Here is a 22,433-nt window from a genome sequence, read left to right as displayed (position 1 = left end):
TGGGTCAGAGATTCTTGGTTTAGTATCATACAACAGCAGGGTGGGAAGGGCCCTTAGGAGGTCATCCAGCCCAGCCCAAGCCCCTGCTCAAAGCAGGACCTGCCCCAACTACTTCCTTTGAGCACTGAGCTGGGGGAGGGGAGTGTCAAAGCATGCAGTTGTGCTTGGCTGGTGAAGGGCGACGAGGGGCCACAGCTGTTTGTTCCTCTGGGTCTCAGCTGTCATTAAACTGAAAGGAAAAGAGGCCGTTCAGGGCCGGCTTCAGTTACAGGGAAAACCTGGCGTACATGCCGCACAGCCGCCGTCCTGCCTTTGCAGGGAGCCTGGCACAGTGGCTCTGAGGTGCTGCCTGCCCCGTTCGTGGCAGCGAGGGCTACAGCGGCCGCGAGGCTGCTTTCTGCGGCAGCCCGGCTGAAGCCCGCTGCTCGCCGGCCGTGCGGGGGCGCGGAGGCGGGAGAGGCAGGGGCAGCTCCCGGGGCCTGGCGGCTGTGGGGGGCGTCCGAGCGGACTTCGTCACCGCAACGCTGGGCGGCCCGGGGGGCCGGCGGGAGGGCTTCCCGCTCCGGTGTCCGGGGAGGGGCCCGGCCGGGACGAGACGAGCTTCCCGCCAGGGCCGGCAGCGCCCTCACCTGCGGCGGCGGCGGGGACGGAGCGCGGCTGCCTCCTCCCTCCCTCGCTCGCTCGCTCCCTCCCCCCGCTCCCTCCTCCCCGCCCGCGCCGCTCGCTGCCTCCCTCGCCCGCGCCGCTCCCGCTCGCCGGCTCCCCCGCGCCGTCCCCCTCCAGCGCCTCCAAGATGCCCGGGCAGCGGCGAGGCGGCTGCTGGAACCGGCTGGTAGGTAGGAGCCCCCCGCGCTGCCGGCCCCGGGGACACCGGCGGGGGAGGCCGGGCGGGAGCGCCGCGGGAGGAGCGGCGGCGGCGGCGGCCGGTCCGGGCAGGCCGTGGGGCTCCGCGGGCAGTTGCGGGCCGCCCGCTCCCCGCCTCCGCAGGGCGAGGGCGATGCTGCGGAGCTGCGGCCGGGGGTGGGGGGCACGGTGTGGCGTGTCCGCGCTTGGCGGAGGAAGGGGGTGCCCGGGGGTGCTGCCCTTCCCGGAAGGGAGTGGGGCACGCTCGGTTACGGGGGTGGATGGTGCTCTCCGGGACGTCAGGCTGCCACGGCCCCCGCCCCGTGCGCACACTCACGTGCCCGCCCGCAGCCCGGGGCTGCCGTCCCCGCGTTGGCGGCGAGCGCTGCGAGGGAGCCGCCGCGAAACCCGAGCCGGGCCCCGGCTGCCGCGTGGTCCGGGTCTGCGTGTGGGTTGCTTGTTTGTTTGCGCGTGCCGTTTCCGGCCTGTTTGTGTCATGGAGCACGGCTGAAAATCCTCTGTCTTCTGGGCGAGTCTTCCCTGGGGTGGGTAGGTCAGAGACACGGGGCCGAAGTGATCACCCCTCCTCTCTCCCCCCACTTTTTCTCTTCTCACCCTCTTCTTGCTTCCTAAATACCCAGCCTGCCTACTGCAAAGCGCGGGGGCAAAAGCTTTCAAGCAGCTTCTGTGGGGAGGAAGGCTCCATTAGTGCGCACTTCTAGAGCTGCCCAGCTGTTTTCCACCCCCCTTCTCCCGCCCCCGACGAGGAAGCTGGATACATCCTGCAAATCCAGATTACACCCGTGGAAGTAAAGACACCTCATTTCCTTTTCAGGTATTACTGTTGGCTCTGAAATGCTAAGGTTGGGAATAGCTTTGCAATTCAATCATCAGCTGGCTGCTGGTAGCTTTTCTGATCCCAGTCTCTGAGCCAAGCAAAGTTCTCACTTGGCCACTTACACACTCCTGGTACTGCCTGAATTCTCAATCATGATTTCTCTCTCACCCTCTCTGATTTTATTTTTCAGGGGGAGTCTGAATTTGAATCCTTTCTGCCTTTTGCTTTAGAGACTAAATTTTAAAATGACACTTTAGTTTCAAGCTTCCCTGGTTGCCAGCAGGGAGTCTTGTAGAGCTGGAGCCTTGTACAGTAAGTATACTGTCAGCTTGCCTCAGATTTCATTGCTGGCCATGTTCTACAGCTTTAGTGGCAATAAAGGTTAGTTAAATGTGAGTTAATGGGTTTCTTGTTATTTAGTCAGCTTTCTTCTGAAGTTGGCAGCAAGATGAGAGAGAGTTTTTGCCTATAAGGACAGTAGTAATAATTTTGTGTGCTGAAGTCCATAACTAGCTGGTATTTTAAAGAATATTTTGCTGTTGTGTTTCATTGGCTTTCTGTTCTTTGACTGACTGTTACTGGTTTTGAAATTGGTCTGATTGAAGTAAATATCTGACAAGGTAGAAATGTGTCTGAGTTACCACTGTTTTAAGTCCGAGTCTTCAGGCTCTACTTCTGCATTTGCAAGCAAAATCTGTATCGGCCGTGTATTCTGTGCCTATAATGCAGGCCATTCTAGATGTTTCCAAGGTAGTTCAGGTGTGGTTCAACCTCATGGGTTGCACAAATTTCTGGGGATTTTATCTGGGACTCCTGTCTTGGTGTCCCATCATTTTCTCAAGTCCCAGGTGCTAATGGGTTAAGCACTGCCTCTTTCTTCTTGACCATGCTCCAGGTCTGCTCCCTCTAAAACAAATTGTGATCCTTTCCATTTGTTTTTTGTTAGTGACTTTAGGCAAATCATCCCCATTCACGCATCTGCCCCAGCCCAACCAGGCCTCCAGACTGCATGCTCTAGAATTCTGCAGCATGGAGTTGTTGGTGTGCTCCTAGACAACATAATGCCCTTACAAGTTAGGTCACAGGTGGGCATTGCTGGGAATTTGCAGTCCAGTGCCAACTGCTTGCCCTGCAGTACATGGGATTGAGACATGTCAGCCATGGGTTTGAGTTGCTCCTTGATCTTTCTAATAATAATAATAAAGCCTGTCTGCATGCTTGCCTGCCTTCCTTCTCTAAAATAACCCAAGTAATCCTCAATAGAGGGGGGCACTGATATCATGTGTAGCTAGAACAGGATGTAGAATAAAGTGACTAGAAGAATTTGAAGAAAGTGAAGGGTGAGGTGCAGGCCACTTCTACAGGTGCTTTGAACCCTGTGCTGAATTCATCATTGCTACATGTAATTTATTAGGGATACTTGGGTGTTGCTGTTCACTGTGCAATTTTATTTTTTGTTTGTTTGTTATTGTGGAAGCAAACAGTAAAGATATCCCAAAACTTTGTTGCAGTGAAACAAAATACAGAACTGACTGTGCTTGGATATTTGGTAAAACTGCAGTAAGAAAGCTGCTCAAAAAAGAGAGCAAGCAGGGTAAGGATACAAGAAGGGAGAGAAAACACCATCTGCTGCAGTGGTGGCATTGATTTAGACAGGTGATGATATTGCTCCAGCGCCTAAGGAGTGCCCTGTGCTTTAGAAGTGATTAGAGACAGGTCTGTCCCCTGAGGACCATTTTGCAGTGTTGAGAGAAAGCAGTGTGTGTGCAGTGAATGTTCTGAAAGTTGCCCTGCCTGTTTTGTAAATGTTTCTTTTTCTGAAGCTGCAGCTGCTGAGAAATTCTGTCCTTTGAAATAAATTGCTTCCTCATGCAATGGAATCTGACGGCATCATTGACAAAGGCACGACATGACATGCGAGGTGACTGTTAACAGTTCTGTGTTTAAGCAGTCGTGCTTAAAAACCGCGGAGGAGTAGTTTCTGTAAGTGATTGACTCGGGACTTTAAAAAATAAGGCTTGTCATTTTAAATCATTTCTCTGTTCATGATTGGTTGAGCTGGGGGTAGGGGGCACTTGCCTAACTAAATCTGCAGGTAGACTTCTAAACTCTCAGTGTTTGTTCTTGTTGATGTTTGTTTATATTTGATGTTTCTGGTCCCTCCTGCATGTTGCTCAGTCAGGTTAGAGAGTACACATTCTACTTCAAAGCTAATGAGTCTTGTGGCCAAAGTTGTCCCAAGTTCATAGTAAATAAGGCCAAATGTTTTGGAAAGTGGCTGATAGCCACAAATTCCAGTGGCTTGGGTTTGCTGATTTTTCAGGAATATTGAGCGTCTCTGTTCCAAGTGAAACCAAAGAAGGCAGTGAGTGCTGATTACCTCTGGAGAGACTTAATGTTCCTAGTCGAGTAGCTGAAATCACTCTTTGAAAAACTGTCTCTTGGTTTTCCTGAGAATTGCATCTTCTCCCACGGGACAAACTCCCAGTGATTTGCAGGGAGTAACACAGATATGGAGAACATAGGTGTTTTGGGGAAGAAACTATTTAAAACCTGATTTCTGCTCATGAATGTCTCGTAACACCAGTTTACATCTGCATTGCTCTACAGATGCTTTGGGACTTACTGCTAAACATGATCCCAAATGAAAAGCCTCAGTATGAGGTAGCAGCTCAAGTCTAGCCCTGTGATGCTGTACTTCAGACACTCTCTCCCGTTTTTGAGAAGAACTGGTTTACATTTGGATTTGGATCGCAACCCTAAGTTCAGGAGAGTGCTTATGATTTGCACCCACAACTGATTCAGGAAGATGCAATCATATCACAGGTCATTTCTCTTACCTAGCCCCTTGCAGTCAAAACAATTGCCACTGGAGCTGTGTTTACTTTTGGTATCTGTGGAGCTTTCAGCATTGCTTGCACACCGGTGAAGAACACAACCATGCACTTAGCCTGAAAGATCCTCATAAACAGAAAGAACGTTCTCATTTTAAAGCTCAGGTGGCATCTGGTCGTGTCCCTGCCTTCCTGTAGGGATGCAGAGAGCCCTTTGCTTTGTATACACCAATATAAAATTGACTGCTTTTTACCTTTTTCCCCCAGAAAACGGTTGTACGTTAGAGCTTAATGAAAACCCAGGTTTATTGTCATCTATTATAAATGATCGACTTTGTTAGCTTTACTGATTAATGAGCAGAATACGCAGTAGGGAAGCAAATGATTGACCTTGGTGAGCCTTCTGTTCAGATTGTTTACTGCTGTGTCTTGTGCATGTAGCAGAAATGTTGTTGGCTTGTAACTTGAGGTCATAGAAATACCAGGAAAGAGAGGTTTTTTGGGGGTGGAAATCTGTTGTGTGCGTAAAGCTGAAATCCCATAATTGTTCTTTGTATGAACAGCACTGCCCTGATGTATTGACTCCAAGAGAAGCATCCTCACGGCAAAGATGTCTGGGGGCACAGAGCTGCTCTGCTCTGGACAGACATCAGGAATGAAATGCCTAAACCTTCGAATCAGATACCAGCTTCCTGTTTTCCCATGTGTGGCTTTTAGCTCCTTTGCCAACGGCCTAGAATGTGTTTCTGTTCCTCTCTGGAGGATGGGTGGGGGAAGGGCAGTAGGGAGAAAACCTTGCTAGGTTTTCATCCAATGCACATTTAAGATCTGAAAGTAATATGGATCCAGAGCTGTGAGCTCTGCAAATCTCCCTGGTGCTATGTCATGACTAGACTGTGTGGGCGGGGGAGGGGGGGGACAGGACCCTGCCAGCTTCATTAAAATGTTTATCACTTGTTGGCTTCAGCAACCTCCCTCCCTGCTCCAGAACACACTCCTTGTTCTCTGCCCTGGGCCCCCATCACTGAAGGGCTGGTTGCAGTGCAGAGACTGTAGCAGAATAGCTGCTTTTGTGAAGCTGGATATGCTGGCTTCTCTACAACGATTGTCTGTTGTATTCAGTGGTATTGCCAGGGGCTACCAGATCCCGTTTTCTTCTGCCGATTGGGCTGATGGCCACCCCTAGGTCTGTGTTTGTGATCTGCAGGGGTCCTCATAATTTCTCTGATTAAAACCTCCAAAATCCATGATTAAAATTAACCCCCCCCACAGTTCCCCTGGCCCTACTGGTGTCCCCTGCACCCCCCCCAGCTCTGCTGGTGTCTCTCACTCCCCCTACAACAGCCGCCCCGTTCCCACACACACATGCACAAGCACACACCTCAACAGCGGGGGAGGAAGGGGCTGGGGGACGGCAGATCAAGAATAATGGGGGAGGTGTGTCTGTGCCTGTTCCCAGGAGCAGGGCTAGGCGGGTGAGGGCAGAGAGAGCCCTCTGCAGGCTGCGCACAAGCCACCCGGCTGGCTGAAGGGGTGGAGCTGTTTGCACATGGCGGACAGCACCACCACCCTGCCCACCACTGCCACGCTCCGCTAGCCTGCGGAGTGGTGTGGGCATGGAGCCATGCCCACGGAGCCATGCCCACAGAGCCATGTTGCCAGCCTCAGGGAGGCAGCGCAGGGTGTGGCAGTGGCGGTATGGTGGTGGTGGCTCCACAGGCAAGTGATGCAGGGCAGTGGTGTCCCTCTGCAGGCCCCACACAAGCCGCCCGGCCCGGGGGAGCCTTGCATGTGGCGGCCGCCACTGCCATCACACCACTGCTGCTGTGGCGTGTCCCACGCTGCCTTCCTGTGGCCTGCTTCATGGCTCTGCTGGCAAGCGGCGCGGGGCGTGGCAGCAGTGGGTGGGGTGGTGGCGGTGATGGCCACTCCAGGTCTTCCCCCAACACCTCCCCACTCCTTGCTGCAGTGCCCACATGGACCACGAGCGGTGCTATCAGTCCTTTAAGGGAAACCGTACGGGGAGGCACTGAGCCCAGTTAGGCTGATAGCACCACTCGTGGTCCAAATGCAGCTGGCTGGGCACTCAAGGGTTTCTCCCAACACCTCCCTGCTTCCTCGGTCCCCAGCCAGCTTCCCCCCCCACCCCTGCCCCACAATCCCCAGCCCCCTGCAATCCCCACATACCTAACCTTACAGGCTCCAGGAGTGAGCAGAGAGCCTGAGCCAAGCCCTGAAACTGACAAAAACCCTCAGGCTCCACCCTTGCCCCCCTCTCCCTCCTGCACAGGCAGGGCTGGCGGTTTCCTTGTCCTTTTTTGCAATGGGTTCTTGCACGCTGGAACTGTGCCCCCCTGCAGAGCTCTTTGCAAAAGCAGGGAATCCATGGTTTTCTCTGCTAAAAGGTAAAATCCGTGTTTTCTGTAATACAAGTGGGAAATACATGGTTTTCTCTGTTTTTCTGTGGGAAACAGCAAACCTGGATTCCTGGCGATCTGTCCTGCCTCAGCAGTTTCTCTTCTTTCCTAACTTTTCTCTTAGTGTGTTTGCTGCCTGCACCCCTTGCACCAGAGGGCTGCATGGGATAGTTGTGTGGAGCAGGAATGAGGAGAGGCCTGGGGTAGCAGCCTACAGTCCAGTTCACCTGAGCATTTCCTGTGACTAATTCTACTGTGCGGCTTCTTGGGAGAAAACACAGTAGGGAAATGGCTTTGCAGCCCCCAGGACTTTTATTTGTAGCTGCTGTAGCATGTGGGCAGAATCACTTCCTCTGTGTACAACCATAGCTGACACATAGGGGAGGCACAGAGGGCACGTCCCCCCCCCGAGATTGGCTGCTGCTGAAACCATTGCCGGCAGCCCCACCCTTGCTGCCAGTGGAGCCACCGGTGTCTGCAGGCAGTCCCCGCTTGCCACCCCACCCCTGGTTGCTGATACTGTCGCGTGGGCGGTCCCCGCTTGCCACTGCCGTCTGTGGGTGGTTGCCATGCCCCCCCTCAGCCTCCAGGGGCACGCATCATTCATGTGTACTACTGTAGAGAAGAATAAGTTGCTTTGGGGATTGGAAACCTGCTTCTTTCTCTCTGTCCTTGTCTGCCTGCTGACTTGGTTCCCCAAAATGCAGCTGTAGCATCTGGCCCCCAAAGTGGTATGTTAAGTGAAAGCCAAAATCCTGTCCTGCACTGAATTTGCATTTTACAGGGAGCCCTGTCTGTATAAGAACATGAATATGGGGAGCCCCACTATTGCACCCTACTATGCAGCAAGCAGCAAGGGGTTTGTGACAAAGCAGTTGGTTCCCAGCCCCTTATGGCAGCATGTTTTTGGCAAGAAGTCCCATACTATAATGCATTGCTGCTGAATTCACCCCATAGTCTTGCAAGGACTCACCTTTTGATGTTGACACTTAGTCCTTGCCTTGTAGTAACCTCTTCAGGTCAGAAGGGACCCAAACAGCTCATCAGGTCTGACCCCTTGTCCCAGGCAGGGACAAGTATGGGGTCATGACACCCCAGCCAAATATCTGTCCAGCCTCCTCTTGAAGACCCCCAAGGTAGGAGAGAGCACCACCTCCCTTGGGGGCCATTCCAGAGCCTGGCAGCCCTAACTTAAAGTAATGTCTCCTGATGTCCAGCCTGAACCTTCTCTCTAACAATTTGTGGCCATTATTCCTAGTAACCCCCAGTGGAGGAGGGAACAGAGCCTCCCCCAATTTCCACTGGTCCCCCCTGCTGATTTTGTAAATGGCCACCAGATCCCCTCTCAGCCTTCTCTTGTGGAGCCTGAATAGATTCAGGCCCTTCAGCCTCTCTTTGTAGGGCCTAACCTGCTGCCCCTTGACCATGTGAGTGGTCCTCCTCTGGACCCTCTCAATGCTGGCGACATCCCTCTTGAAGTACGGTGCCCAGAACTGGACGCAGTACTCCAGCTGTGGTCTGACCAGTGCCGCATAGAGGGGAAGGATCACCTCCCTAGACCTGCTTGTGATGCATCTGTAGATGCACGGCAAGGTGCGGTTAGTCTTACTGACTGCTTCCTTGCATTGGCAGCTCATGTTCATCCTGGAGTCAACAATCCCTTTCTGCCACTGTGTTGACAAGACGGTGTTCCCCAGCCTATAGGTGTGTTGCTGGTTCCTTCTCCCTAGATGCAGTACCCTGCACTTACCTGTGTTGAATTTCTGCCTATTCTCATCTGCCCACCCCTGCAACCTGTCTGGATCTAGTTGGACTCTGTCCTTTCCTTCCAGCGTGCCCACCTTGCCCCAAAACTTGGTGTCATCAGCGAATTTGGTCAGCGTGCTTTCCACACCCACATCCAGATCACTGATAAAGACATTGAACAGTACTGGCCCCAGGACTGAGCCCTGGGGGACTCCACTGCCCACATCCCTCCAGGTCGAAAATGACCTATCCACCACCACTTTCTGGATACGACCATCTAGCCAGTTTGCCATCCATCTGACTGTAGGCATCAATGCCGCAGTTGCCTAGTTTTTTTTTTTTGTGAGAGTGGGGAGAGAAACAGTATCAAAGGCCTTCTTGAAGTCCAGGTAGACGACCACCTCAACGCCCCATCCAAGGACTTGGTGACCTGGTCATAAAAGGAAACCAGGTTAGTCAGGCAGGACCTGCCCTCAATGAACCCATGTTGGTTGCCCCTGAGCATTACCTCCCCTGCTGGGCCCTAGCAGATGTGCTCCTTGATAATTTTTTCAAAGGTCTTCCCAAGGACTGAGGTGGGACTGACTGGCCTATAATTACGGGGGTTCTCCTTTCTCCCCTTCTTGTAAATGGGGACCACACTGGCCCTTTTCCAATCCTCTAGTACCTGGCCAGAGCCACACGAGGTCCGTGCCAGGGGCCCCGCTATGACCTCTGCCAATTCCCTCAGCACCCTTGGGTGAAGAGCATCTGGACATGCTGATTTAAACACATCTAGCCCCTTCAAAGTTCCCTAACAAGGTTGTCCCTGATCCTAGGCATGGTGGTGCCTCCCTTGGGTCTGTCCATAATCCTAGTGGAGGAAATGTCCCGGTCCCTGTTCAGGAATATGGAGGCAAAGAGTTTGTTAAAGAGGTCAGCTTTTTCATTTGCTGCGATCACCAGATTGCCAAGCCTATCCTGTAGGGGGTCCCATGTTACCCGATGCCTTTGTACTCCCTGTGTATTTGAAAAAGGACTTTTTGTTATCCGTAATTTTGGTCACTAGTCCTAGCTCCATCTCTGCCTTGGCCTTCCTAACAGCCTCCTTGCAGTCACAGGCAACACTGGTGTAATTCTCCTTGGGGATGGCCCCTTGCTTCCACTGTTTGTACACCTCCTTTTTTGCCCTCAGGCATTCCTGGATGCCTTTGCTGAGCCATGGGGGCTTCTTAGCACTCCTTACACCCTTGGTGTGCATTTGGACTAACTCCCTTTGAGTTTGGAGAATTGTCTCCTTGAGGAACAACCACCCATCTTGGACTCCCATCTCATTGAAGCTCCGAGACCCCAATGCCACTCCTACTAATCTTCCTTCATCAAAGGTAGCATCTTGTTAAGATGCCCATTGTCTTTTTCTTCCTATAGTTAGAATAAACTCCCTGGAGGCAGGTTTGCTTCCTGTCTTTGGAAGGGAAAAAAGGGGTGTTGGCAGGATGCAGCATGTTACCAGTAACAAAATCCCCTCTGCATGTGTTGCAGTGCTTGATGTATGGTCCCTGGCTTTTTGCTTTGCTGTCGAGCTTTGTGCTGTACTGCTTGGCAGGGGAAACTGTATGTTCTTTGATAAGCAATCAGAAAGGGCATCTGCTTTTGCTGCAGCTGTTCTAAGTGGCTCTGGATCCCTTGTGAATTGAGCTAAACGTGCACGCTTATAGGATTAGGCCTTCCTCTCCCTTTCCCTCTTAACTTTCCAGCTCCTGGCTGTGGCTTTAATTTCACACATTCTGCAGTCACTGTAAGGTGGACACCCTTAATTTCTAGCCTAAAGAAATCTGCTTTTTAAAAACAAATCCTGCCAAGTCTTTGTGTATCAGAGAAGCCAGGCCCTGGCTGTTTTTACCTTTGCAGACTCCCTTTAAAGCTAAGATCATCTTTCTTATTAGTGTTGCTTAGTTAGGAACAGTTATGCCCCTTTCCTGCAATGTGAGTTCAGCTGCTAAGAACATAAAGTTATGCTACATTGCACAGGTGGCTTCTCTTGTAAGGCAGGGGATGGGAGCAAAGAGGGGTTATTATAATGGCCAAATCTCAGAGTGAAAGGTTGAGAACGCTGGTTTGATTTCAGGCTGGCTCAAAGGGACTCCAGCTACACTTGACTTTTCAGCTGAACTTTGAGGAAAACTAAAGGTTCATTTTTTTAGCTATTCTGTTCCTCCCCACCAGAAATAAGTTCGCAAGCCCCAAAGTACTAGTGCTGTGCAGTATAGGAGTATGAGGTAAGTGGCTGTTTAAACTATCTTTCCCAGGAGAGGTGATGCTGGATGCTGTGTGAGCAGTGTGATGGAACATGCCATTTACCACTTCCCTGTGTAATTATTCATGTGTGTGAAAAGCATTACCAGGATCAATGTGGAAGCTGCCTCTTAATCTCAAGCTATAGGAGTCATCTGTGTCTGCATCCTGTTTTTTGTTTAAATTGAGGAAAGCAGTGTCACTGTCCTGGCACATTTTGATTTGATACTGAACTAAGGGGAGTATTTTTATAGCAAGTGAACTTGATTTAGCAGATTTGGAGAGTGTCTCCCAGTGAATGCCACATTTATTATTTAAAGTTGTGCTAATTGGGATGTGTCCAGAGGGAAAGGCATGCCCAGTGAATTCCTGCAAAACAACCAGTCTTATATGGGTGTCTGCTCTCCCTTACCTACTACAGCTCTGTAAAGAATGTTAATCAGCTGCCAAGTACTTGAAGGGAAATAAAATGGGACTGCTCTTCTTGAGGGATAGCAAATGAGCATGCTTGTTTTTTGGAAGGGAAGGTATTCATGATGCTTACTTCCCTGCATAATATCCAAGACCTGAACCTGTTTTCAGGCAAAGTTCTCCTTTGGTGATTGAGACCTTTGTATTCACCACTGCCAACTAATGACAATTCTGATGGTCTCTCCTTCACAGCTTATGGAAGTGAGACCAAGTTAATATTACAGTTGTTTTGAGGAGTGGTGCTTCATGCACTTGGGGCACAGTGCTGCCCCTGAAGCAGCTTGAGCTTTAGGCATAAGGAGGATTAGGCTCAGCATCTAGGAGAAGAGGGGAGAAGCCTGGTAGATTATAAAAACCCAGGACTTAAAGCTGCTACATCTGCAAGAGCCTAAATACAAATCAAATAGATGTTTTTTGCAGCCCTCATAAAACTGTTTTACGGGTCCCTCTGCTAGCTCTGAATTTTCAGTGTTTCTTCCCTGAGCTGGGATACAGGAGTAAAAACAATTGTCTGCCTTCAGTGAAGTGTATTGAGATCTTCACATGAGACTGGTGTTATGCTAGCGTGTTGTCATTGTCGTCATAGTAGTAGTAGAAGAATTTTATTACAACTGGACTTTGTGTTGAATAGTGAAATTAATCACTGGGCCTATTTGTTTATTTATTATTCTGGCTTCCATTCATGCGCTAGAAGCTCTAGAGCTTTCTACTCGCTGGACATAGCACTGCCAGGTGACAGGGTTTCTTGGCACTAGATGAACTGTGTGTGGGTGACTGGTGAGATTTAACATGCTGTTCATGTCTGTCTATACAGGGAAAGCACATGGTGCTAGGACATGTCAACAAACATGGCCTGTCTCACAGTGGGTCAGCTACTCTTGACAGCACCCACAGTGGGATGGACAAGCTGAGCAAATCTGCTCTACACAGAGGATGAGATGCTTAGAAACATCCAGCATTAACTTAACTGCTGTTATAGCAAAGACAAAAACTCATGACATCACAGGTCTGTTCCTGCAGCAAAGCCTCTCCTTAGCGTGCTCTGATGCCACAGTTTGACTCCCATACCTACTACACTTCCTCAGTGCTCTGCAACCATTTAGAAGTACTATGTGGTTTAGGTAGTCAAGCATAATTAAATGGTTTTTTGCAGCCTAATTTTAAATCACACCAGTCACACTGGAAACAGATTAACTGTGATTCTTTTGATAGCTGTCTATGAAAGCTGGTCCATGTTTCTTTGGAAAACCAGGAACCAAGCTATCCTGTGTCACCTGTGACTTGTTACTGAAGGATGCCCTATAGCTGCATCTTGGAGATTTCTTTTCTTTGCACATTTTCTGTTTACTCCCATATAGCTTTTCTGTCAGCCTACATTTATTATGCTGTACTGAAACTCTTCATTGTAAAGACCCCTGCTTGCTGTCTGAAGTCAAGATTTTTTTTGTTTGAAGCCTAGAGTGCCTTGGCCTGCTTGCTTTGCAAGGGTTGCTCAGCGGGTCAGCAGTGGCAGTAGTGCCCCCATCCTCCGGCAGGCTTAGTTTAAAGCCCGGTGGAGCAGGTCAGCCAGTCTGGCTGAGAAGAGCCTCCTCCCCAGCAGAGAGAGGTGGAGGCCCTGCCCAGCAGCTCGCTGCCTCTCTCACCAAAGAGCAGACTGTGGTCATGGAAGCCAAAACCTTCCCAATGACACTAGTACTGCAGTCTTTGGTTCACTAGCTCAGTCTTCCTCTCCCTCCACAGCCTGTATCCCAAGACTGGGAGGATCAAAGAGAACACCACCTGGACCCCCAAACCCTTAAGCCCCACTCCCAAATCCCTGTATTGCTTCATGACCCAGCTGGGCTTGCTCCGAGCCATGTCATTGGTGCCCACATGGATAAGGAGCATAGGGTAGTAGTCAGTGGGCCGGAGAAGCCCAGGGATCTTCTGTCTGCAATGTTTCGAATTCGGGCTCCAGGGAGGCAGCAGATTTCCCAGGCTAAGGGGTCAGGGAGGCAGTTTGTCTCCTCAGTTCCCCTTGGGATGGAGTCTCCCATGAAAAGGACTTTGCATTTTATCTTAGGGGAGAGTAGGGGCGGTAGCTGTAGTTGAGCCTGTGTTGCCTACAGGAGTTGGCAACTTAGCAGGCTGTGCTGGGGTGCGAGAGATTTGTACCTGTTGCAAAGCTCCGGGGCGGGGAACCTTAGTGCGGCAGGCCTTGGGGCCATTGACCACCTTGGTCCAACCCCTTGGTTGGACAGCAGGGGAGGTCCCCGAGTCCTCCCTTGTCCTGGAAGGTGGCCTTGGTCTACTCTCCGTCTCCTGGGGGTGAAGGGCCTGGCAATAGGAGTCGATCTCCTGCTCATACTCCCTGATGGCATCTAGTCTCTGGAGTATGGCCTGGAGCTCCTCCAGATAGCGTGCCAGAGACCCCAAAAGGGAGCAGAGGGGAGGTGGCCATGCTCCTGGACCCCAGAGCCTGAAAAAGTGACAGGCAGCCCCCACAGCCGAGAGCCAGGGGCTCCGTCTGCGTGGAGCCCGGGACCATGGGCTCCTTCTGGGTGGAGGCCTCTGAGGAGCCAGAGGGGGAGGCCGCACAGTATTAACACAGATGCACAAACACAACCGATACCCCTCAGACACCTTTATGTGATTCACAAGATAAATGTAAAGTTTTCAAATGGGAATCCATAGCATCAAAAACACCCCTACTTCTTGTGGTCTGTTGCAAAGAAAAGAATTGCTCTGTTATTTTTCCATAGTCAAAAAAGGAGTGAAAGCTAAGACCTGGAATTTTCTGAGGGGTTCCTTGAGTCTAGAAAGCTTGAAAACCACTGCTGCTGGGTTGGCTGTTAATATAACCTGAAGTAGTGGTGCTGCTTTTGCACCTATATTTCTGCTGCCCTAGAAAAGCAACCTCTCTTATTTGGGTAGCATGTTCATGGGAATTTCCTGAGAGCTGCAGCCTGCCAAGCCCAAGCTGGGAGTGCTCGCCATGCTTGCCTACTGGCTTATGATATGCAAAGCAGGGGGCAGAAGTGTCACACTGGCACCCTACAGAGGGGAGCAATGGTTACAATAGTTGCAGTTACAACATATACAGCTGTGGTTACCCCAGCACCTCAAGTCTTCAAACAGGAATATGTAAGAGGCTAAGGGTTGTTAACATAAACTTCTGGAGTTTGCTGAAGCCATGGAAGCCCAGCTGGCTGCTTGAGTGTCAGTATAACTGGTACGGTGGGCAACTCGACCAGTGAGGACCAGTAGCAGTACTTTAGGGAGGAGACCAGACTATTTCTGTAATCCTGTCAGGCATTGGTGGCGGCAAAAAGGCCTGTGATTATTACTGGGGAGTGGTTAAAATAACTGGAGTGAGTGGCTTGAGCCATCCTTGTCAGGGGCTAGGGACAGAAGTTATAAACTGGTGTAAGTAATCAGAAACTAGTTTAAACCTGCAACAGTACATGTTTAGTGCACATAAACCAGTTTCAAAATGGCTGAAACCAGTTTGAGATAAACCTGGTTGAATGTAGTATCAGACTTAACTGATTGAGCTCTAACCAGTTTATACAATTTTTGTCCCAGACTCCTTTCTTGTCTAAGTTAAACCAGAGTCCCCCAGCATCCCAGCATGCTCTCGGGGCTGGACTGGGGTGTCTGGGCAGGGACAGGCAGGGACCTGGACAGAGCCTGGCCTCCAAAAGGGGGCAGGGAAGAGGTTTATTTCCCCCTCCCTCCCCTGTCCATCAGCATGGACCTGTCAGGCATTTCTCTGCTGGCTGCTCCAGCAGTGGTGGCCTGGCCAGCCCTAGCAGTAGCCAGGAGTGAAGTGGCCAGGGAGGGGTTTAATTCCCCCCTCCCTGTCCCACTGGCACAGACCCGAGCTGGGAACTGCTGGGGACTCTCCTCTCCCCTTGCTGCTGCAGCGGTTGGGGTGGGGGTGTGGCCAGACACCATCCAGCATGGCCTCTGAGGCAGAAGGGGTAGGGAGGGGGTTATTCCCCCCTCTGCCCCGGGGGACTGTAGTGGGGTCTGCCAGCCCCAGCTACCACTTTCTCCCTGTGGGGGTCAAACAGCAGGATAAGCCCCCTCCCTGCCCCCTCTGCCAGATACTAGAGGGAAGGGGGAATAACCTCCTTCTCTGCCCACCTTGGCTGAGGGGCCCTGTCAGCCGGCCGCTGGCTTCACCACCACTTGCCCTGTGCAGTCTGTTGCAGCTTTCCCCACCTCCTGCACACATGCCCCTACTCCTGCTGCTGGGGCAGCTCCCCCCTATCATGATGTCTGGGGAGTGCAAACCTCTTCATGTTGGGAGTCAAAGCTGCCATGGACTGTACAGGGTGAGCAGCAGCACTGTGGCTCAGAGGGGATGCCATAGCTCCCCAAGCCTCCCCCAGCATGGCCACTAGTTACCCTGTGCAGTTTGTAGCAGCTCTGACTCCCCTGCAACATGGCCTCCCCTGGTGGGAACAGGCTTATGGTCTAGGAAGCCCTGAGAGGGGCTGCAGCCCCCGTCATGGTCACTCCTTCCTCACTGCTCCAGAGGTAGTGGTGGGGGCGTGGCCAGAGGCCGGCCAGCAGGGCCCCTTAGGCAAGGGGACAGAAGGGTTATTTCCCCCTCCATCTGGCAGAGGGGGCAGAAGAGGGTTTAGCCTGCTGCTCGCCCCATGCGGGGGGCAAGCGGCAGCGGTTAAGGCAGGTAGACCATGGCTGTGGTCCCCGGGGGGCAGAGAGGCAGGAATAACCCCTTTCCCTGTCCCCTCTGCCTCAGGGAGCCATGGCAGCCAGCCTCTGGCTGTACCCCTGTCCCCATGCTGCAGCAGCAATGGGGGAGCAGCAGGCGGACTCCTGCTCAAGTCCATGCAGGTGGGACAGGGATGGGGGAGTTAAACCCTCTCCATTCCTTCCTCCCTGGCCAGTTTACTCCAGGCTACTGTCAGGCTACTGTCAGGGCTGGCCATACCACACTCCCAGCACAGCTCCCTGCAGCTGAGGGTGGCTCTAGCATCCCCTGGCTTGTGGCCTGAGTGACTGCAGGCATGTACCTGCATTTCCTCAGTCCAGAGGGAATGTCTGTGCAGTTGCAAACTGATTCAATCTAGGCAGGTTAGACTAACGTGTAAGGACTGGATCAATTCAGGCTCTGGCTTTTTGAATGTCTGTCCCTAGCCAGGCTGTAGGGACTGGTAGGATACATACTCAGCCTTCTCCCAGGTTCTCTCCCAAAGTGCCAGTTTTCTCTCATGCACAGTTTATGCAGGTTAGTGTTAGTGTATTATGTAATCTGGTAACTAGCTAATGGCAAGATGTCTCCATATTGTAAGATGAAAGCCCCAAGTAGGTTTTCTCCATCTTCCCATCCCCGCTTCTTGAATCAGGTGTGCACACAAAGCTTTCCTCAGCAAAGGAACTGCTCTGCCTGTCCACCAGCAGCTTAATTTCATCCACTCTTGCCACTGCAACCATGCAGTTCTGTCCTCACTGCTGGCTTCCTGTTGTGAGGCTGCCACTGCCAGCTCTGTTCCTCTTGTCAAGAGACCAAGAAGGTCAAATGAGTCTCTAGTTACAATTATACCCTTCAGTGGGCTGGGCCAGCTGTTGTCCAGGTTAGGGTGGTCCACTTTTCCCGTATGACTTGAGTGTTTTTACTCTGGTCTCCCCTTTCAGATATCTGCCTTAGAATATAGGATCATTGGAGCTTTGGAGCCTGGAGTGTGTCCAGATAGTCTTATTTTGTGTGTGTTAGCTGTATAGCTTCTGCAGCATATGCAAATGACACTTCATGCGTTTTCCCATTTTGCTTCTAGAGGGAGCCTTCTGCCTATATTTAGGGCTTCTGCAGTTTACCAGACAGTTAAAGAAGGGACTAAAGCTACCACTTGTATTGATGCAGAAGACCAGGTCCTAAGGCAGGGCATGTGTGAGGAGCCACCACCACTCCCTCTGCATTCTCATTTTTAGGAGCTCAGAAGAGGTGAGTGCTGGGCTTTGGAATGAGTTGGCTGCAAAGTCTATGCAGGAATTCTAGCTCTTGAATCAACTTTTGTCCCTTTGGGGGCTAATGCATTTATTTATTTATTAGATTTATATCCTTTTTTGCCTTGCTACTGGAGGCAGAAGGAGCTTTCTGTCTCTTCCCTTCACTTCCTCCAGCACCCCATCATAAATTAGGTTTTTTCCAGAATCGTGCATAAACAATGCATCTCTCTGTTGCTGCAGTGAGGTCCTCCTTTGTACAGGTCTTGCCAAAGGGTCAGAAACAAGCAGGTGCTCCATGGTTTGCACTTCACCACGCTTGCATGTATTTGTGTTAGCAGCCCCATTTGATCATGGTTGTTTTTGATCTTCTAGTTTGTGTGTGCAGGTGGTTCAGGCATTGCCATGCTGACTGGTCTGCATTAGTCCCTCTGGGAAGGTCTTCCTGGGGTTCCAGGTCCATTTCAGGGCATCTGATTGCATGTAACCTTTCCTTCCATAACCTCAGTCATTCCCTGTCAGCTGTTATGTCCAAGGGCAGAACACTGGTCACAAAACTCCTTTGCGCTTTATGTTATTTGGTTAATTCTGTGTGACCATAGAGTGAGTGCTTGGGGTCTTGCATCTGCCATGATTTTTCTTTTTGGTTTGCCTTTCTTCTGATATCAGGTGGTGCAACGGCCACCAGTAGGTACAGGCTATCCTTTGTTGTCAACTTTAGATATCCTGTTATTTCATGACAGCTCTCATTTAGAACTGGGTCTAGATTTTGGCATGAGCTGATCATTCCCACAGTGGGCATGCATACTGTGCAGTGGAATAACACAAGGCAATAGCAGTGGTTCATACTGTAGCTGGATTCACTCCCTACTACAAGGTGACCAACTTTTGAAGTATTTTGTTGCAGGCACTGACTTTCTCTTTTGTCTTCTCTACATGTGCTTTGAAGGTAAGTGTTCGGTCCAGTGTAACCCCCAAGTACACAGGGTTTGGTGATTAGTCGGTGAGATTCCATCCCAGGTGATGTTTAATTTCTACTTGGCTTCTCTATGGCATAGGTCAGAGGTTGTCAACTGGGGGTACTTTGAAAGGTCCCAGGGGGTACGTGAGGGTGGGCAGGGACAGAGCACCATCACCCCATGCTGCTGCCTCGTAGGAACAAGGCCAGGGCAGGACGAGAGCAGGGCTGCACAGATGCCGCACTGCTGCTTCTCGCCCTCCCCCTCCCCTGGGGGTACACGTATTAAAAAGGGGGCTGCCGGGGCTGCACTTATTAAAAAAGTTTGAAAACCCCTGGCATAGGTGAAAGGCTATGACCTGCATCTTGGTTGGGTTGGCACAAAGTTGGTTCTTCTTGTAATAATCTGAGAGGTGCTTATCAGTTTTCCTCACAGTGGCAAAGACCTCCTCTTGTGATGTGATGTATAGATCATCAGCATATATGAAGCCCCTCATTTTATATATATGATATACCACAGGTAGAGGGCAGAAAGATCTGATTAGATTCCCATCCACTCCCAATCCTTTTTCTGGAACCTTCTCAGACCAGAGTAACTTTCAGTCCTGCTTATATTCTAAAAATCAAACATCTACAACATTTATTAATTAATTTGTTTTTAAAAAAGTGTATTTGTCCTGGTTTACGTGTGTTTGTGTAGAGTACATAGAGATTATTGCACAATAGCTTAAAATGAAGGCTTACTTTTGTAAACTGTGGGTGTGTAGGGGCATGGGGGTGGTATAGGTTTGTGGGGGAAGGTTTGGGTGTATAGGGAGGCTTCTGGAGCAGGGTGGATAGGTGTGGGGGGTAGGGTGTGTGTGGGAGCATGTGGATGTGTGTTGATATGTGGACGTGAGTGGATATGAGGTTTGTGGGCGTCCTATATGTATGGCAGTGCGAGGGGGATTGCATGTGTATGGTGGGGGTGGTGCTTGTGGCACTTACCCTATGAACAAATGCACATTGTGCTTGCATCACTTCTCTCTTTCTCTCTCTCTGTGCTTATCCCACTACCCCCCCCCCCCAACTGCGCTTGTCTCACTACACATATGCATGCAAACTGCTTGCCTCACTACAGATACACACAGGCACACTGGTTGCCTCATTAGATGCACAGACACACTGCTTGCCACCCCCCCCACACACTGCTGGCCACACTACACAGACACACTGTACTTGCCTCCCTATACATGCACACCCTGTACTTGCTGCACTACACACACACACTGTGTTTGCCTCACTACAAATATACATGCAAACTTTGCTTGTCTCACTGCATACATATTATACACACACTGCTTGCCACACTGCACACACACGTGCGCTCCCACACTGTGCTTGCCGCACTGCATGCATGTGCACGCCTTCCCGGCCCTGGGGTACCAGTCTGCCCCTTCTCCCAAGGTCCAGGGATTCAACCCGGGGCCATGTGGTGTCAGAGCGGCCAGCTGGCGCAGGGAAAGCTGCTCAGGCAGACACTTCTGGGTGGGGTGGGGCAGCAGGGTGGAAGGGGGTTGGGGGCAGGGCCATCCTGGGTGGCTCCTGTTGGCTTTCCCTGGGTCCTATTGCCCCTGCTGCAGTCATTTTTGGCAGGGAGACTGGAGCAGAGAACTATTAATTTTCTAAACTTTTAGTTGCCTCACAGGCCTGATAGAACAGCCTGGTGGGCCAGATACGGCCTGTGAGCTATATTTTGCTGGCCCCCGGGTTACTTAGAGACGTTGCGGAACCTCCATCCTTGGAGGTTTTTAAGACCCAGTTATACAAAACTTTGGCTGTGATGATCTAGTTGGGAGTTGTCCTGCTTTGAGCAGGGAGGTGGACTAGATGACCTCCTGAGGTCCCTTCCAACCCTAATTTTCTATGATTTCTATGATAAGTGCAGCACAGCTCACAGAGAGTGGAATCTTTCAGAAAGCACTCACATCACTTTGAGCAAGAGATCTTGAGCGGAGACTGACCAGCAGAGTTACACCATGGAAAATCACAGTAAATAATGAAATATGGGATTAAAAGTAAATCAGCCGTTGTGCTGTCCTTGGACGTTGCTTGTTGTGCCTGTACCAAGAAAGATGTGCCAGTCAGATTTTATGTGAACTTCAGAAAAGCTAATGCTATTGCAGTGTATAACAAATACTTGTGCCTAGAGTATATGAGATGCTGGACCAGCTGTGTGTGCGCAATAATGTTTTATGCTTGACCTCACTAATGAGTGCTGGTAGATGCCTTTAAGCTCTGAGGACAGATTTGCATGTGCATTTGTCACTCCTTTTGACACTCTTTGAGGGCATGGTTTAAATCCTTGGGAGCAAGGCGGCTCCATGTCAGCATAGTCTCATGAAGGGGCTGGAAGGGTTGCCTCAACATGCATTGATGATATTTATATTTTCAGCTAGTCCTGGGAATATGTGAACTGAACCAGAAAGGTGCCTAGACGCTGTTAGGATGTGGACTCGACTATTACAAGCAGAAGAATAGAAAGCCACTCACTATCCCCACTTATCCTGACCATAGGTTGGCAAGTGGTGACATGAAGCCAGCATCTGCCAAGGGAGAGACTATTAACTAAGGACATGAGCCCCATTCTTTTTTGAGATGTCAGACTATTACAGGAGATTTGTGCCACTTTTCAACTCTGCCTGCACCCATTACTGAATTGTAATGAAAAAGAAAAAGTGAGGGGCGTGTAGAGTGGACAGGATGATCTGGTCTGAACCCTTCATGTTTTTTGCAGTTACCTCAGACACAGAGTTGGGTTCCATGCAGCTGAAGACTGACATGAAGAGGCAAGCAAACCCCAGTATGTATCTGGGCAAGGAATTATCACTATTGAAATAGGCGGCATTGTCTTGCCGGGAGGGGACTGAGCCGGGCTGTGCTTGGGGCGGGTGGTGATCCTGGGAGTGGGACTACGGAAAGTCAGGGCTGCAGGCACCAGAAAACTTGATGTAGTCCCTCCAAACTCCCTTCCCAGTGTTTCTACCACCTGCCCTGAGTGCAGTGTGGCCCAGCCCCCCAGCCAGGAAGAGCCCATTGCAGCCTTCCCCTCCCCCTGCCCCTTCCCTCCCAAGGGCATGGGGGCTATGTGCCTAGGATCTGTGCAGGGTGCAGGTAGGCTGCCACTGTGAGCTGGGGGTGGGAGGTGGCGCCGGGCTCTTCCCAGTGGAGGGGTTGGGCCACACTGCACTTGGGGTGGGCCATGGTGGTGCTGGGTGGGGGATTGGTGGAGCTACAGTAAATTTTGGGGTGGCTGCAGCCCCCCCCCCATTGTCCCACTCCCCCACTCCCATAGGCCCCTGTGGTGAGGGAGGGAGTGGGGCAGGGACAGGTGCTGTCCAGCTGGGGTGGACTGCTTGGACAGAGCCATGAGCAGCTCGTCTGGGGGGTGTGGAGGGTAGCAGCTCGGGCTGCTGCACAGGGGACATGAGCCCCTAGCTCTGCTTGCAGGGAGTGGTGAGCTGTGGACCGCTGCAGGAGCAGCACGAGGCTGTTCCTGGTGGGGGTGTTGGGCCAGGCTGTGCTGAGAGGAAGGGCTTGTGGGGGCTACAGTGAATTTTGGGTTGGCTGCAGCCCTCCTGTAACCCCCTCTCAGTGCTGCTGCCATCACCCGCCGAGAGTGCAGCCCCCATTGGGTACAGCCTGGTGCAGCCCCAGCTGCAGCCCATCCTGCCCTGTGTGTAGCCCCTCTCCCCACCTCACCATGAGGGCCTACGGGAGCAGGGCTACCGGGGGGGGGGGGAGGGGAGAGCTGCAGCCAATCCAGAATGTGCCGTAGCCCCTCATCCTCCTTCCCAGCACTGCCACCCACCCCAAGCGCAGACCAGCCCAGTGCCCTGCTGGAAACAACCCAGCCCACAGTGGCAGCCTGCCTGTGCCCTGTGTGCAGGTCTGGGGGCATGTCCCCTGTGCCCGCCTGGGGTGTGCGTAGCAGTGGGAGCTGCCCCCCTCCCCCATGCAGCTAAGTCCTGCTCCCTGCCCTGGCTGGGCAGCCCCAGCCCCACTCCCTCCCTACTGGGGCCTCGATCTATCCCACTCCCTGTAGTGGCAGCCCACCT

General features: G+C 51.6%; 1 protein-coding gene across 15 annotated transcripts in view; it reads left to right on the top strand.

Annotated features, from left to right (window-relative positions):
- Nucleotides 1-201: 201 nt before the first annotated feature.
- MID2 (midline 2) overlaps nt 202-22,433 on the top strand; it is a 438,142-nt gene continuing 415,910 nt past the window's right edge. For 4 of the 15 annotated variants that reach the window (XM_090059308.1, XM_090059305.1, XM_090059303.1 and 1 more), the window contains exons 1-2: nt 202-832; nt 1,485-1,678. The gene's annotated coding sequence lies outside the window, so the exon portion shown is untranslated. Of the gene's footprint in view, nt 837-1,484; nt 1,679-21,112; nt 21,179-22,433 lie in introns of those variants that run through there. The other 11 variants (XM_090059304.1, XM_090059299.1, XM_090059298.1 and 8 more) reach the window with 6 other exon arrangements.

The sequence above is a fragment of the Crocodylus siamensis genome, chromosome 8 (genome assembly GCF_052110815.1).
Source record: "Crocodylus siamensis isolate JL-2025a chromosome 8, ASM5211081v1, whole genome shotgun sequence".
NCBI lineage: Eukaryota > Metazoa > Chordata > Crocodylia > Crocodylidae > Crocodylus > Crocodylus siamensis.
This window is presented reverse-complemented; position numbering and strand designations above follow the sequence as displayed.